Here is a 17963-nt window from a genome sequence, read left to right on the forward strand (position 1 = left end):
TCCCCGGCTGGGATGGACACGCACACACACGCACACACACGCACACACCCGTCCCGGCACTCATGGTGCAGAGTCAGGCTGCAGAGCAGCAAGGCTGGCATCATTCTCACCATGGGGCAGCTCTACCCACCAGTGCTGAGCACCAGGGATCTCCCATGGGGAGACGGTAGCCAGTCCTGTTTTAGCTCCTATATCGACTGAAGGGAATACCAGCTGTGCCGGCCCGGCCAGCCGAGCACRCCAGGCATTATCATTTATATTGCATGGGGCTGTGGGCCCAGCTGGGCTCAGCCCTGCTGCATGGAGCTGCACAGGCCCTGTCTGCCGGGCGCAGGGAGGCACAAGCAAGAGCAAAATGGGCCAAAGCATCCATCCCCCGGCAAACTGGGGTGAGAGCTTGTGATACCTGAAGCAAACCAGTGCCCACCCTAAGGGCCTTCCTATCCCACCCCTGCGGAAAGTCCCCCCAKGTGTCCTTACTTTGCACCCTCCCCCCTTCTTGCCTCCCTGCTGCATGTCCCTCTCATCCCTCAGGCTCTTCCTATCCCTTCCCATGTGTCCTGCCTCCCTCCCAGGTGTCTTACCTCCTCTCATCTATCCCTTCCATCTCTCATGGGTCTTCTCATCCTCTGACATGTCCTCCCATCTCCACCCCCAGCATGTCCTTCCCATCCTCTGTGGGTCTTGGACCCTCTTATCCACTCAGATGCCCCTTCCTCTGCAGGCCCCCCACATGTCATCCCATCCCCGTAATCACCCATGCATCCCTCCTATCACCCCATATCTATAYCCACCTCTCTGTCTTCCGGGTGCTGGTGTATCTCTGAGTGTTGGCTCATTACCCCACATCCATCTCAGCTTGGTGCTGGCATGGCACGGCTTTGGTAGCCATGGACTGGAAGCTGGTGGCTGTGGTCTGTCCTGGTCTCCTCCTGTGAGACAGAGAAAGCTGTGTTAATCCTCTGGACACAGCAAGGGACAAGGAAATTCCCCCTTCCTCCCTCTCTTCCTCCTGTCCCTGGCCCATGCTATGTCCCTGCAAGCCCCACTGTAACATCTCTGCACAACCCTCCATCTCATCCCACCAGCCATGCAGATGGCGGCAGAGCCAGTGTGTGGAGCAGGGCAGGACTCCTGGGCCCTATTTCTGCTTCCTGGAAGGGATGTGGCCCAGCAGTCTGAGCAACGCTCCATGGTGAGACATGGGGTCCCATGTGAGCGTTGCTGAGAGGTGAGACCTGCCAGCTGGCAGCACTCGCTTCCTTTCCAGGGTGCTGCAGTGTGGAAGGGCCAGCACAGCGTGCTCCCACCATGCTGCATGTTTCTGCACATGGCTGCTTGTCCCAGGCCCCATCGTCCATCCCCAGCATTTGTGCCAGGCCTGGAGGCTCTCTGCTGCCCCAGCTGCTCAGGGGTCTGAGCAGAGGGTCCCGGGGCAGGATCCGGTGCACAGACACGAGCCAGCGCCATGTGTCCCCACTTGCCACCTTCCCCAAACACCTTTGGCTACACAACTCCAAACCATCTCTGAGATGGGCCCCGGCAGAGCTACTCTCCTCTCGCTGTGCAGAGTCTCCGAGGACAATCACGCCGCATGCCGTATTCCTCTGGCACACTCCACAGATGAGTTGCAGGCTGGCCGGGGACCCATCCGCCAGCTCTCTCCCCCATCCGCGACCCCGGAGGCTCCAGGATACGCTCCTGACACCATTCAGCTCATGCCAGCCTCAGTGCCCCAAGGTGGCCATGATCCCCCAGAGATAAATGTGTCACTGGGGTCAAGCATGCCTCGATGGGAACCTAGGGCAGGACAGAGCAAGGCCAGGGAAGGGCAGGGGCTGGGTTTCTGCAGCAGTTTCTTGAGGGACACTGGGCATCCCAGGGCAGGAGGGAGAGAGGGGCTTGCAGGCAATGCCTGGCTCCTCTGTGCAAGCTCAGGCATCAAGAGAAGCATCCCAGCAGTGACGGAGGGTGCCAAATTCAGGGGCCATGATGCATTACAGCAGGGAGGTTATGGAAGAGAGGTCTGGATATCTCCAGTGGGGTCACCAGGAAGGCTTGGCCCAAAAGGAAGCCCCAAGACCCAGAGAGAAGAGGGACTGCGGAGGGGGAGCCAGGACCTTAAGAAGGGGCAGCACCAGACCAAAGCAGCTGGGGTCTACTGTGACATTCCTTTTGCCTACTATTACTGTCCTGAAACCCTTCACTTGTATCTCCACAGGTACATCTGGTAGAAGGGCTAGTCTGGGGAGCTGTGGCCAAAGGGTTTTCATCTCAACGACCTATCCCAACTTCATGAAGAATTCCCCCTCCAGACCTGCTGTCCCTGGCTTGCTTGTCCCCACTCCATACCTGGGCTCTTGGACCTGAAGCAGCCCAACATACCTGAACTTCAGTTTCACCATCTGCTACAGGRCTCTGAGCAGTGCAGGCCACAAGGAGCAGACTTTGCTGTCTCTGTGAGGCCTGGAGAAGAGATGGCAGGTCCTGGAGCTTGTCTACCTCATCCATTGGTCCCATACAAGATGGCCCTGGCCATGCCCCAGTGCTCTACAAGGAAATCTCCTGTGAAAGCATCTCCTTTTCAGATGCTCCACATCCTTATGATATGACCACGGTGGATAAGCAGCACTTCTGGAGGCAGCTGACCAGCAGGCTGGGGCAATCTGGGGTGTTCAGGGTGACATGGAGCAGGTCCCTCCTACTACTACAAAAGCTGCTGAAAGGAGCTAGAAGCTGAGCTCTGGGACAGGAACCAGGGAGCACCCCCAGGGAAGGATCTGATCCTGGCTCCATTTCCTGACTCAACACCCAGGGCATCCATTCATTTGGGCTGGGCACCAGCACTTTCTGCTTCTGGCACGTCCGCTGGTTTGGGATGCTCCACACTGATGCYCCACTCAGAGGCACTCTCAGTGCCAGAGAGGGTACGAAGCCACCATCCAGAGGCTCAGGGCGGGACAAAAACCTGCACATGCAGTGGGAAAATTTGGAAACATACTCCACTAGCATACCCAACTCAAAGATAAGCCCCAGCACCCACTTTCACTGGCCCCCACCCCAGCGTTTCTCTCTTTCCACTAATCTGATTGCCAGAGCTGTGTTTTGGATGGGMCGTGGGCTGAAAGGGAGGGTAATTGCCAGAGTAAATATTGTGAAAGCCAATTGCAGCCCCAGTCCCTTCTGCCCACCGCCCCCAGCGCCCAGGATGGAATTCCTGGGCCTGTACGGAAACACAATTACCACGTATTAACGGGGTCTAATTTAATCCCAGCAGCTGCGCCGAGGCCGGCTGATTTGCATGACACTAGGGAATGCAATTAAAGAGAAATCAGGGCTGGGGGGCCTGGCTGGGCTGGGGCCGGGGGGAGCCGGRCGGCCCCGGCTGGGCCACGGCCAGCGCTCGCTGACCCGTGTTTGTCAATTTGAGTGATGGTGGCACCAAGGAGAGGTGGCAGGGGAGCCACTCTGCATCACAAAGGGCACCTCTCCCAGAGTCCCCGGACGGATCAGACTGGGGGTCTTCCAAGCCCCGTATGCAACATCCTCATGGCCCAGTCATCAGATCTGGCTGGCTACAGAGGGTGTAGCCGTATTGCATTTTTCAATTTCCGTATTTCATCGCCCTGTTGGCTGTCAGTTCTGGAGGAGAAGGGACAATGCATGGCACTTTTGGCTCTCATGGGAAGTGTCAACTGCTGAGGATGCTCTCCTGGGGCCAGCTGGATCTCCAGCCATCACTGCAACACCTCTCTTGCATGCCGGCTGCCTTGTGTCCTCCAAAGCCCAGCAGGCATGGGGCACATACGTGCTGCAGAGGCAGAAGAGGATGGGAGAAGTCTTATCCCCACCTGCCCTGGTGTCTTGGCTGCCTTGCTCCACTGCAGGCCATCCCAGGGCCAGAGAAATCAGAAGCATCCCAGCCAGCCTGCCCTGCCTGGCTCCCTGTCAAACCCTAGCTGTGAGCTGCAAGGGAGCCTGAGGTGAGGCAAGATGTGCAGGGTCTCAGCTCCTGGCTTTCTGGGCAGGATCAGGAGGCAAAGGAGACCTGAGGCTGAACCCATCTTGCATATGTGTGACTCAGAGCTGCTCCTCTGTGCTGGCCAAGTTGGGTCTTGCAGGCATTCAGTCCATCCTGACATTACTGACCCACTCCAGTGCTCTGGAAACATTTGTGCCCGAGCCTTTCACAGAACTCCCTGGGCTGGACCTGCCTCAGTTTCCCCTGCCAGGTCCACAGCTATCCCCAGAGAAGGAGTCGGGCATAAGATGCTCATGGGCTGCAGCGGAAGTGCTCAGATGGAGTGTGAGTATGATGCACAGATGGGCTCAAGCACCCAAGTCTGCCTGACAGCCTGGGGAGTGAAGGGCCAACCCTGCTGTCCCAGGGGAGCAAACCCCAAATCCAGCAGAACAGGCTTGCCCTGCCTTCCCCAGGCCAGCACAGTGGCTCGCTCTCTGCTCTTGGCTGCCTGCAGGATGGCTTCACGGCTGATGGCACAGCTGGGAAATCCCAGATTTGTTCCTYGTTGCCTCAGGCCCTGCGGACCTGGCAGGGAAACCCAGACGTCCTGCTCCACTGAGCTATATAGGTCTTAAACAGCTTCCTGAGACCAGGGACACRGGCCAGCAGGGCTGGGGAGAGCCCAGAGCCAGGGGATGGACGCTGTTTAGGGGAGATGTCTCTGCCACACACAGGGGACAGTGAGTGACACCCCAGCCATGTCATAGCCCCGTCCAATCTGACACAGCACCAGTCTGGATGAAACCAGGCCATCCCCAAGGCTGGATGGGGACCTCATTTCTGGAGCTCTCTGAAAAGGAGAGGGTGGCACTGTGCCAGGCATCTTGTCCAGAAAAGGGTTTAAGAGTAGGGGGAAAGGCCCATTCCCTTAGCAATGCTGGGACTGATGGCAGAAAACTGTGAAGGCTTAGCCCTTATTGGTGCTGAGGAGAGCATCTTTTCCTGATGGTAGTGTGGGCATTACCTGCAGGCTTATAGGTGGAGTGTCCTGGATGTGCTGGGGAATGCAAGAGGCCCTTTGCAACAACCTGAGCTTGTGTCTGGATGCTGAGGAGTAGGAGCCAGCCCTAAAAGCCCCCTTTCCACTTCCCCATTTTGCATGCATGTGTCAGGCRGTGTCCTGGCCATGAGGGATCCCAATGCTCAGAGCTGCCCTGGCCCTGTGGGTCCCCTGATGCTTCACACTGGTCTCACTCTGCAGGTTCCCAATGCAGGGCCTCATCCGAATGTGGGTCCAGACCAAACAGCAGTGTGGGTAACACAGCCCCGACCRACCCACTGTCGGAGGCCGGGGTGCTGCATGTCTGGGATGAGCAGTTGGTGTGGTGTCCCTGGCCCCCCACACACCAGTCACCGCTTTGCATCTCAGTGAATGCTCCAAAGTTGGCGTAATTCGATTGAGGGGATGCAGGGCCCTCGTGAGCTCAGACAACATCTGCTCACAGGCCAGCACTCCTGGCAGTGCGAGGGGGCCGGCTGCAGTGGGAATGCAGCCTGCCTCCATGCATGCAATGAGGACTGGGATCTTCCTTGCCCCTGAGAGCAGTCCAGCCCCACTCCATCACTGCATTCTACCTTAGGTGTTTTGGCAGAGCAGATCTGCCGGCTCTACAGCAGCTCTACAGCATGTGGCCAGCACACCGAGGACGGTACTCCCAGCCATGCTGGTTACATCAGACAGGCCATGGGATCCATTTGTGTGGGTTGTTGCAGGTAGAAGAGTTGCAGACACACATCAGAGAAAGCTTATCTGGGAGGATATTCTTGAAGTCACCTCCAGACCCACTGGCCATGGTCCCTGGCTGAGATACAAAAGGCTGGAGAAGGCCTTTCTCTACCACAGCTCACCTGCATCYATCTGCTACCTGGGGAAACAGAAGCTCTTGCAATCTCTGACCCTGGAGACCTCAGAAGATGGCAGAGAGAGGCTGTGGGAACCTCAGAGACCCCTCAGCCCTGGAGGCACGGCTGAGCTCCTGGGKGTTTCCACCCTTATTCTGTGCACATCACAAGTAAATGGCTGAAGCCATTCCAGAGCCCTCTGATGGCAAGTGGCAGCTCACTGGGGAAAGGGGGCTGGAGAGRCACACAGAGAAGAGATACCACCCAAGCTGCATGTGAGCAGGATCATCATCACCTCCCTGATCTACTTCTTGCTCCTAAACTCCCCCAGGTGCTCAGCACAGGCAGGAGAGGTGTGTCCAGTCCCTCTTCTTAGCAGCATAATTTCCATAATAGTGTATGTTCTCATATAACCATTACAGAGCAGCCCCAGACAGGTCTGGGTATTGCCCTGATGCTCAGCAGCTCCCGGAGGAACCCCAGCGGCTGCCACAGGCCATTCTGGCTCACTGCAGTGGCGACAGCACGCACAGCTCTGGCGCCACAGAGTCACCCCTTTGCCTCCGTGTCCCCAGGGAGTGTCATGGGTCAGAGTGCAGCTGGGCTCACAGGCTCCAGGGAGCAAGCGGGTCCTTTGCACAACCTCTGGGCATTGGTCTGGCTGCAGAAAGAGCAAGGGCAGGTACTGTCAGAGCAGGATGCTGTTCTCAGCTCGCCCTGCAGCACGCAGGGAGTATGCTGGAGCCACAGGAACGCAAGGGCTGAGCTGCAGCCCTGGGATATCCAGCCGGGCACAGGGATATGAATCTGTGCTGGGCCRTAACTGGAGCCGCTTGTGCTCTGGATGTGCATCCCCGGGTGGGAGCTGACATCTGCTGGTGAGAAAACTCAACAGCTTCCCAGCCTGGAAGGGTGGCCTGCATCCTGCTCCACTGTGCTTTCCATGCCCAGATCTGGGGCAGTAGTACAGATCTGGTGGAGACAAGAGCTTATACACACAGGGGTCCTCAGGCGGGAGGGCTCCTACAAATCTGGGCATCCTCCACTCTGTGGGACTGGGATGCAGCACAGCCCTGGGGTTTCAGCACAGACAGGGAGTCCAGGACAGGAGAGACAGCTCAGACTTGAGCACAACATAGCCCTGGGGCCCAGTGCATGAGGTCAGCACAGCCCCAGGCACAACACAACCCCACATCTCTGGGCAGACCCCCAGGGCTGCCTTATCCCTGCCGTGCCCTTCTCAGGAGCCATCCCATCAGCCAGAACCATTGTCTGAGGCCATTTCTGACCCTTTATGCTGGCAGGGTGGGAATAAAAGGAGCCAGCACAGGCATCAGCAATGATCCYGCAAAGTGGTCCAGGCCCCTTGGGATCTGCACCAACTTCATCCCAGGAAAGATCTTGCCAGGAGCCTACCCCAAAGTCCTCTGGGGCTGGCAGAGGTTTGTCACATTGCCCTGTCCCCCAGCTGTCCCCACTGAGCCCAGGCAGGCAGGCACTGCCTGTGTGYACCAAGGATTTGCCAATACAAGACAGGCACAGCCTTCCACCCAGTCTGCTGGGGACTGGGCAGGGGACCCCAACTCCCTTGCTCTGGTGGGGGAGAAGGAGGAGGATGCCTTGGCACGTGCGGTAACACTGCTGTCTGGACGGCAACCACAGACCCCAGATGTTGAGCTGCGGGCATGGCTTTGCTGGGAGCCATGGGGGTCTGCCCACTTGGCAACCTCTTCACGCAGCTGCCTCAGCATCTCCTCTGGCTTCGCAGCAGGGGCTGCCATCCCTGGAGCATCCCTGGACCATTCCCCAGGAACGGTCATGGCTCTGGGCAGAGAGGAGCTGCCACAGCACCTGGTCCAGCTGGCCCAGGCCCAGTCACCAGCCAGGCGTAAATATTTCCCRGCCCTCCAATTAGGACTGTGTGGCTTTGCGCCAGCTCAGATGAAAGCAGCCGCAGGAAAGAGGAGCCCAGGCACCTCTGTGAGCACCTGGATTCATCATCCCTGCCATGTTCTGCACAGCTGAGGGGAGTAGGAGTGATTTTTGCAAACTCAGAGGCTGCTGGAAAAGCAAAGGAGGGAGACATTCGCCATGGTTAGAGCAGAGCATTTCTACTGGCACGTACAGCAAGGGATGGCCTGGCCTCCCAAAAGCAAAAGCGTTGCTCTTTGCAGGGAGCATGGATTTTCTGAGAATTTACGAGTAAACCCATTAATTAGTTTATGAGCTAAAATTAATTAGAAATGGGTCCTCTAAGGACTGCTGCTCCGTGTCGGATCGTTAGGCCCGACTGACAGTAATAGCAGTAAATTGAGTTAACTGAAATAATCACGGTGTCATCTCCCAGCCAGCTGGGTCAGCTCCAGGCTCAGCACAGCACAGCCACAAAGGAGCTTCAGATTCTTCCCTTTTTCCTCAGGCTCTGTTCACACGCAATCCAAGAGGCTCATGACCATGACTGTGACTGTGCTAGGAGATTTTCACCAAAGCTGACCCAACTGCTTGGATGGGTCCTGCACAGCTCTCCACCCCACATCCAGCCTCCGCTCCCATGGCCTCRGTCACTCCCCAATGAAGCTGTCCTTGGAGGGGATGGGACCTGACCTCATTAAGCTGTGCTGCTCCCTGGTCCTTGCTCGGCTTCTCTGTCACTACTAAGTCCACATGGTTGTCTGTTTCCACTGCGGTTTTTATGTGGCTCCCATGACTAAGGCCCTGGTTCTTGTTGACTAAACTCATCGTGGCTTGGAAACYATATCCAGGTCTGCTCCATCCTTCTTGGAGGACCAGAGCAACAGAGGACATCCTGGGTCACTGCGTCTTCTCCTGCTCTCATCTGCCTGACCCCTGAAACACCTGAGATCCAAAGAACCTTTGCTAGCCATGCCCTGGATCTCTGCTGTTGCTGGACTAGGTCCATACCATCTCCTGCCTACCACTGCTTGGGAAGCAGGAAAAGAGACGCCTTGAAGCCTTATTCTTCTGTAGTGTTCAAATTGCTGGGTGTGCTCAGATCATGCTAGGCTTACTCATTCTGCCTTGGGTTTAACTAAAATATGATGGAGGGGAGAGACTGGTGCACTGAGGCCTAGTGGCTAGAGCACTTGCCTTGGAGATGAAGATGTGGCTCCTAGAGYCTCCCCTGACGGATGGTGGTTGACACATCTCCAGTAACCCCCACATGTCCTACCCAACCTAGGCACCGGGATACTGGGGAAGGACCTTGCAGTCTTTTGGAGCCACCAGTTCACAGACTGCAACATCCATCCAGGAACCTGCAAGCCCAGGTTTTGCTCTGTCTGCCTGTTACTAGGAGTGTGCCAGGCCCTGCATGGCCCTGCAGTGCCCATGCCACCAGYCATGCCTACCTGGACCTCACAGACCCATCACCTTGAACTCCCCAGGCTTCCTCGGGCCCCTCCACCAATAGACCCTGACCCCTGGGCTGCAATGATGCCTGCTGTACAATCACACTGTCTGCTCCAAGCATCCTCATTCAGAGGTTTTGTGTTCAGCTTTGCTGAAAATGGCTCCCTTTCTAAGGTCAAATCTCAAGCTTTGGGGACAATGCGGTGCCTTTTGCAAGCACACTCCTTTGTGCGATATGCAAACACRGGCAATCCTTTCACGCCGGATTACACCGCCCAGCACAAAAACACGAGGGCTCTGTCAGCCAGAGTCTAATTTAAACTCCACTCCATCCTGAGCAAATCCATCGCTAATAACAGATAACCCACCTCAGGGAACAATTACTMGAAGAGGAGCTGTCAGGAATAACTTGTGTCATCTCCCAGAGGACATCCCACTCTGTGAAGACTGGCAGCACAGAGTTCTGCACCGCACAGCAACACYGTCATTTCACAGGACTCCGCATCCCCTCACAGAACATTTTCCCTTGTCACAGAGTGTTTTCACAGGAAAAAATAGATGTTTTTTAAAATGAGATTTAGCTCACCTATAATGGTAAATTGAAGGCGGTAGGTTCTTCCAGGGATCCTGCAGTTGTCATTGCAGATGTGTTATCCAGCCTCTATGTTTGCCTTGGCCCACTAAGAGGTGGTCTTTACCATATGAGAGTGCCTATATGGTTGAATAACACACTTTTTCCCCCATGAAAGTGGGTCCAAGTGTGCAGAAATGCTAAACGTACTTGGAAAACTGCCCAAAAATGCTGAAAATGAGGTGGTGGTGAGGATGTCCCCAAACCTACTCCAGCACCATAGCAGCACTGGACTTGCTGGTCATATCTCCATTTCCCTGAGCTCGCCCAGAAGTGGCTGGAGCCCTGGGGACACAAGGTGTCACTGAAGCACTGTGGGACTTGGGATCACACTGGACCACCTTGGTCCATCCCCAGAGCTAAAGCTTCCAGGTACAAACAAGCCTTTTACACCCAAATCTKGAAAAGTCCCAGCACAGTGCAGGACCCACGGATGGTCCTGACTCAGGACCAGGCACTCAAGCAGTGGCTTCTGAGAAACAGTGAACAGAAATAAAGCAGAAACTGTATCTTCTTTTTCCAAAAGCTCCTGTGCTTCCAGGCTGACCTTTCCCAGCCACAGCACACAACACTTCTCAGCTAGAGGAGTATCCGTCAGCCAATGGGAGTAGGAGGCTGCTATTTGAGTGGGAACAATATATTTGTCTACTACAGCCTAATTTATCAGGAGATTGTATTTTTTGCTTGAAGGAGTTTGCTCTGGAGAAAATCAATCATTGGCACAAGCTGCTCTTAGAACATCCTACCACCAATGAACAAGAGACCTTGAGATGAACCAGTCATGGAGAATCAGCAAATTTTGTCCAGTGCACAGTTGCCACCCTTCAAGTTGAAGCAAAACCTAACAAGTTGATGAGGCTCTTTTCACTGGGTCTCCCAAGCTGGGACCACCACAAACCACTGGTTATCAGCTTGGAAGCGTTCCCTAGTTGCAYGTGGATTTGGGGTTATAACTAAAAGATTCATCTCACAGAGCCCTCCTAGGAGCTGAGCCCTTCTTATGGCTGCTTCCAACTTGCCATCCCGTCATGCTAGGACAGAGCTGTGTCTCTCAAGAGCAGTACACAACTCTGAAAAGACACGGAGCCTTTCCTCCCCCATCCCCAGGAAGATTAAGAGCTTCCCACGGAGCTGCCAGCATCATCCTCATTGCCATAGCAACCAGGCATCTCCCAGCCCTGAGACAGGCATGTTTTTGGCAGAGCAGGGAGTCAAACYTGAGGCTTTGACACCTCAGCCCACTCCCAGTCCTCCACGCGAGGGCGGCCACAAACCACACAGTAGGMAGGCTCAGCTCTATGGTTTGGACTTTATTTCGAATTTGACATTGGTCAGACACTGCGGTTGAGCGGATGTCAGTGGAGTCAGCTCTGCTGGGTAGGGTCAAAGCCCCTGTGAGAGGAGCCAGCATCAAGATCACCATCCTGGACCCAACTTCGGTGAGCAGTAGATGTTGCTGCAGGGATGGAAGACTCCTTCCATTCCCCTGCCCACTCCCACATTCATTGTCTTTCAACCAAACAGCAGCCCAAACACCTTTTGGTACTTGTCACACACAAAACGAATGGCTTTTGCAATGAATCGGGAAAATGCAGCAAGCAGTCCCCTGCCGTTTCCATCCGTATTGTCATCTGTGTGAAGAAACAAGTGTCACATTCACACCTTGACACTCCTCCCTCCTCTCTCCCAGGGCTGCAGCTAAGGAGGAGACTTGATGACTTTCACAAGACCCCAGGGAGGACATACTGCCCTGGCCTTATCCATACAGGACTCTGCACTGAAATGGTTGAGCTGCATGTTGAAATCTCCCTTCTGCCCAGTTCAGGGTGGAGACAGGGACACAGTGTCCCACCTCTCCAAAGCAGACCTACTGCACTCACCCCTAAGCACTCATCTCCCACCTTGGGGACACAGGGTCCAAGATAAGGACAACCCTAACAGAAGAAGCTGAGGGGGTAAGTTGAAGAGCAGGCCCCAAGCCAGATGTGAGCAACGTATGCTCAGACCTCCAGAGCCAAGCTAGGAATGTTTCAAYTGCACTTCTAGTCTGGCCTCCTGTGTCGCAGCCAGGGTTTCTTTGTCGCCCTCTCCAGCAAGCAGAATTATGTTTCTCAGGCCAAACAACCTGAAACGGGCATGTGAGATAAGACCCAGAGAATTCATGGCATCCCATTTCCCAAGTTCTGCAATGGCCGGGAAAAGATGAACTGAGATATTGCTAGATGGACCCACCAGGACTGTGCTCTGCACTGTTTGGGGAGGAAGCCTCACTGCCGTCTCTGGCAAGTGCCCTGGGAATAATTCCTCCCTAATGCCAAACCTGACATCCAAGCTGAGTCTGGGGATGTCAGGCGGCACACGTGTCCATGGAGACACACTTACCTGTGTCACCATCAGAGCCTGGCCCGGGGGAAGACGAGTCGTCCACTTAAAAGAGAAATCTCATTAGATGGCTGGCCTCTGAACGACTGACCTTTCTGAATCCATTCTCACCCACTCCCACTCTCAGGGACACCAAACTAACCCAAACCACAGCAGTMCACAAAAGACCTACAAAAAGCACTCAGACAGATGAAAATGGGACCAACAATGAAGATTAAAGAACTGCAGCTTCTTATCTAGGTGAGAGAGTATAAAGCATCTCTAGACTAGTATTGCCTCATGCTATAATAACCCTTCTAGCAGCCCCCCCCCCCCCAAGGTAACCACCTGATAACSAAAAGGTGACAAAGAACCATATGCACAAAGAGTTGTAAAACCCCAGGAGGGAAAACACCSGAAGGATATAACAAGGTGATAAATGGGCTGCAGAGCCTAGGCTGTGCTTATGTGAYTCAAGGAATAAAAGGGTCTGATCCGACTGGGGAATTTGAAATTCCTTGAGCCCATTGGCTGGTCCGAGTTGCTCCCCCAAAGAAACCATGTTCTGGTTCCTGCAAGCTTGCCTAGTTTTTGTGGTTTTGTACTTGCACGCCTAGATATTAACCCTAGCTCAGTATTATTGGATAGTTGGGTTTATTGTTGTTTTGACTGGAATCACAATAATATTTGTTTGCCTTTATAATTATTCTGTAACTTCACAGTAAACTAGTTAGCCTTAAACTGCTAGTCTTGGTGTCTGGTAATGTATCCTGAACCAATACTGCAAATAAACCTTTCTGTACAGAGAGGGACCAGGGCAAAGCAACMGTCCCCAGGTGTGTGATAAGCATGAGCAGAGGAGCAGAGAAAAAAACTTCCCCTGGCAGAGGCAGGATGAGAAGTTGGACGGAGATGCAGCAAGAGAGAGCCAGGTTGGCCAGAGGATAAAGCAACAGTGGGGTGGGTGTCCATCACTGTCTGGTTGCGAGGATGAGGGAGGCACGTCTGTGTCAGGAATAGCTAAGATCATGCCTAGTGATGAACTCAATGGTGCTTCAGGGTCAATTCAGGCCTGAGATCTCAACTTACAGGGAGCAGAGGAGGTCACCAAGGCACCGGCAGTGCCTGCAATGGGAGGGAGAAACGCTGTGAGGAAAGTGAGTACCTCTCACCCTTCAAACAGCTAGAGAAGCCGTGATGCTTTGGGTCCCAGTGCCTGGCTCTGGAGGAATTTGGGTCACATCACACAGCATTTCTGGCTCAGACAGGAACCAGCCTGGCTGTACCTCTGCTCTGACACACTCCTGCCCTCCTCGCACTCCCTCAAATGAGCATGGGCGATCCCCCACCTGAACAGACACGTTCCCCACAGCAGGGAAGGCAAAGTTCTTGGAGCTCTGGACTCAGACCAGACAGAAGGAGCCTGGAGTCGCAGACTCTGGTCCCTGCTTCCACATCCAACACAAAACATTCAGGCAACATGACTTATGAGCGCCCAAGCCAGCAGTGGGAAGAGGAGAACTGCCTGATAGGAAAGGAGAACCTTGTGWGGTGTCAGTTTTCCACAGGCCACAGCCCCTTGGGACCCTCCCACACGCAGTGCAAGCTGCATCATTGCTACACCATTTCTYCTGCCTCCCAGGAAGTCAAGCACAAGTTCCTCAGACTCACCCAAACTGGTGGGAGGCATCAGGTCAAGAGTAGAGAAGGCTGGAACAGGAGAGGAAAGACCATCAGGGGGGTCCCTTTGCCTCTGGGCCACACAAGGGAGCTGTGGATGCAAAGGCTGGGATGCTGCCAGGTAGCACAACATGGAGATCCACCACCAGGCTCTCCAAGCAGGGACACTTACCAGAGCTGGCAGAAGACATCAGCTGGGAAACTGATGGAAAACAGGAACAARTTTGGGTTCAGTGGCATCCCTCTGCCTGGCCAAGACACACAGCAAATCCCAACAACCAAGTTTAGCCCAGCCACAGGCACTGTCCCCGATCTGGGAGTGCCCCRAGGCAACTCCCCAATGCCAAGGTACTGGCCCTGTGTCAGAGCCAGTGTTGGACTCTCTCAGCATCAGCACCAGCACCCCAAAGCCTGCACCCCACACCCCTGTCCCCAGCTTCCCCCATCCCAGCATCCCTTCGTGGGCAGGAATGAGCTGCACCATCCCTGGCAACCAGACAGACTCCTGCCAATAACTACCCCAAAGAGATGCCAGCCAGCACCCAGACCTGGGAGGCAACTGGCTTTGGTTTGGGGACCTTAGAGCATTTTTCACCTCTGTCTGTAAAGGTCTTGGTGGGAGCCAAAGGCTGTAAGCCCTATCTGCACCACAGCCTTGGGCAAGCTAACCCCGGATGGGAGGATCCTCCAGGAACTGGTGTTTACCCCTACCGTGGTGAGCCCTGGACCCCACTGCCTTGGAAGTGGAAGCTCAGGGTGGATTTCACCAGTGCATCAGATACAGACAGTGAAGTCTTTAATATATCTATGTCTCATCCCTCCTTCCTAACTCCCCTTCAACAGCAGCATGCACAGGAACAGCTGGACATAGAGCCATGGATCATGCACAAGTACTTACAGGAGCTGGTGGAGGAGGCAGGGTCAGTCACAGGTGCTGTAATGGGAAAGCAAATGGRCCAGCATCAAGGGGAGGGTGGGTGAGAGCACGATCCTCTGCGTGTATGTACCCCCACAGGCCTGGAATCCCCAGGGAACACGACTGGCAAGCAAAGGGAAATGAGTGAAAGCCGTTAGCCATAAGGAGAACAGAGGATGCCAGATAAGGCAGCAAGCTGGAAGCACGAGGGGGATCCCAGCCCAAGCCAGGGGCTGGGAGGGCAGTCGGCAGGGAACAAGGAGGAGCAGGAAGGGGTGGGCAGCCTGCCCCATGCACGTCCCCCACCTGCCCAGCGTCATTCCCTGTCCCTGCCGGGCACCAGCCCTACTCACACCCAGCGACCAGGCTGCCGGCCAGCCCTGCCAGCACCAGGACACCCCAGAGCTTCATCATCCTTGAGCCAGAGAGGGGGAGGCTCAGCTGGGCACGACCGTGGGGACCTTGAGAGAGGCCCTGCGCTGTCCCCACTTCTCAMTGCCTTATGAAGGGAGCAGGTGCTGATCAGAAAGGGGCGGGAAGAGCCCCGGGAACTAACGAACTGAGTTAATGAGAGGGAAATTCCAGGAAAGAAAATAACCCAGAGGCTTCCGGGAGGGAGGGAACCCTGGCGCAGCGGCAGGGACAAGTTGACGTTGAATTAGGCAAGCAGGCTCCGGCAATGAGTCTGACCCCAGGGGCTAGAGCTACCCACCACCCTGGGGTGCAGCGGGTCTTCCACACAGACACTTTTTAATTCTCGTTTCCAGGGGATAGTCCCTCCAGCACAGAGGGCCAGCACCCCACTCCCTGTCCAGCTGAGCCTCATTCGGGATCGGTGCCCTACTGGATGTGGCTGCCAGGACAGAGGCTCCTGAGGAGCAAATATTGCTTCAGGAGCTGAACTGGGGCCAGACAGAGACTTACAGCGAGATATGCCTGGGAAGGGAGCTGRGGTTGTGCACTCAGATCTCCTCATCCTCTGCAGGAACAGGAGGCAATGAATAATCTCAGCCCTTCCTAAATCTGCCCCTGGCATGGCAGCACCATCTCACATGGTGGGTTTTCAGGCAYCCAGGGGCAGTTTATTGCTTGAAGCCAACAGTGCCCTGAGCGGAGCTGCGTAAATACAGGATCAAGGCCAAGATCCCCTCCTGGGTGACACAGGATGCCCCTGTTTGAGCTTTAGGGAGAAGATGTGCTCCAAGCTTTTACTTCATTCACCAGCACAGCCCCAAGTGTCTTCCACCCTGTTTTTCTGGGAGCCCTTGTCTGTCTGCTGGGGATGGACAGGCAGGCTCCCCAGGCAAGCAGAGAAGGAAAACAGTCCAAACCCACAGACCAAAGCCAGAGGGGAGCACATGTCAACCCTTTCCTCATGTCCTGTGTTCATCCATTGCCCCAAACCTCCTCTGAACACTCAGATCCCAATTGGTCACTCCGGGGGCCATGCTGTGGTGTTGGAGAGTCCTGCAAAGAACAGAAGTGGCCTGTGGCATCCTGAGTACTGCTGAACCCCTGCTCCCAAGAAAGCCACCCAATCAATRGATCGTGAGGATGGAGGAGGTCCTRGGCACAGCATCTGGCATCCAAGCCCTGCAAGGTGACCAAGAGGTTGGGGACACAGAGACTTTGTAGGCTTGGGTTTTGGGGTCTGTCTTTGCAGGACAGRATGCTGTGGTCCCACTGCAGAGACCAGTTTCTGAGGCATATTGGGTAGGCAATTTTGAGCTGGATTTTGTTGCCCAGAGTAGGATAGAACTGGTGGACAAAGACCCCTCCAGGAGCACATGACCCCAAGGAGGTCCCCTGTTCCCCTCTGTGTCACTGTTCCCCACCAAGATCTGTGCATGCAGAGCACCAACATCCCTACAGCTGGGCCAGGGGAAGCTCTGTGCAGTCTGCCTGCCAGCACCTTTTGGCTGGTGACATGTTCTCCATTTGGTATTCAGTTTTCTGCCCTGGGCCCAAAGGCACAGCTGGATGCAACTGGATGCAGCTGAGGCCCTGGAGCTGGTGGAGTTCCAGAGGGTTTGGAAAGCAGTGGAGTGGTTTCTGTGCCAGACGAGGACTGCAGAGTATGTGACTATAGAGTTGGTGGGTGTCGTAGGACCATCACACACAGGACAGAGACAACATTATGCTGAGGCCCCAAAGCATAGGGTGTACCCCACACACACACACACGCACCAATCCCTTCCTTCTCCCCAGGCCTGAAAAGTGTTTATCTGGTACCTGGGGGAAGATCAGTTCCTGACTGATGCCTTCGTTTAGATATACATAGGTATAGCCATAGAAGCTATTGTCTGACCCCACTAGAGCTGGTGCAGACCCACATGCTCTCAGAGCTATTTGAGATCCCTGCAGTATCCAAGACATCTACACATGTGGCAGATGTGACACAGGGTGGTGTTTTGCCTCCAGAGCAGCAGCCAGAGGAGCTCTGGGTCTCAGCTGGCCCCAGCCACCCCACACGGGCACTTGAATCGAGTCCTTGGTCAGGCAGCAGAACTGGGGGGAGATTTGGTTCGTCTAAAACAGACACCTCCATTTGGCAGCTGGATCACACCATGGACTAGACCTATCTATCAAGGGAATGCAGACCCTAGCTCAGGGGACATGTCCATTTGAGTCCTGCCCACATTGGTTTTCTCTGTCTGATGAGCACATCATACAGTAGAGAAGGGGTCCTGATTGCAATAGTGCAGAGCAGCATATAGCAAAAGTGAGCCCTTAAAATACAGAACAGGAGACAGCACAGCTCATGGGAGGCTCCTGCAAGCTGTGACAGTGGGAGCTGACCCATGTGGGTCTCTGGAGTGTTAGTGAGTTGTGTCAGTCCTCAGAGCCACAAGTGCTGCTGCAGAATGCTGCCATTACAGATGTCAGCAGAGGGGAGCAGGACAAAGGGCATCCAGCAGAGTGGAGGCAGCTTGAAAGTTGCTGCCCTGGGAGACCCAGCAATCCCAGACTGCGAGTCTGGTGCAACCACCGGTGTGAGACGACCAGCTGGGCAGCTGGGACAGTGGTGGAACTTGTCCTGTTTCTTCAGAGCAGCCATGTGATCCCTCTGCAGTTGCAGGTCTCTCTGCACCACTAGCAGCTCCCTCATGGTCAACCCACATCTAGTGCTGATGTGGTCC

At 54.9% G+C, this 17963-nt stretch overlaps 1 long non-coding RNA gene across 2 annotated transcripts; it reads right to left on the minus strand.

Annotated features, from left to right (window-relative positions):
* Positions 1-11243: 11243 nt before the first annotated feature.
* LOC112975378 lies at positions 11244-14030 on the minus strand. Of its 2 annotated transcripts, none has more exons than XR_003256574.1 (3): positions 13899-14030; positions 12249-12293; positions 11244-11497 (listed from the first exon to the last, which is right to left on the minus strand). It is a non-coding gene; the product is annotated as an uncharacterized LOC112975378 (long non-coding RNA). The 2 variants fall into 2 exon arrangements; XR_003256575.1 differs by lacking the exon at positions 13899-14030 and adding an exon at positions 13317-13346.
* Between the last annotated feature and the right edge of the window lie 3933 nt (positions 14031-17963).

This window comes from Apteryx rowi, unplaced genomic scaffold (genome assembly GCF_003343035.1).
Source record: "Apteryx rowi isolate R43461 unplaced genomic scaffold, aptRow1 scaffold_665, whole genome shotgun sequence".
Lineage (NCBI taxonomy): Eukaryota > Metazoa > Chordata > Aves > Apterygiformes > Apterygidae > Apteryx > Apteryx rowi.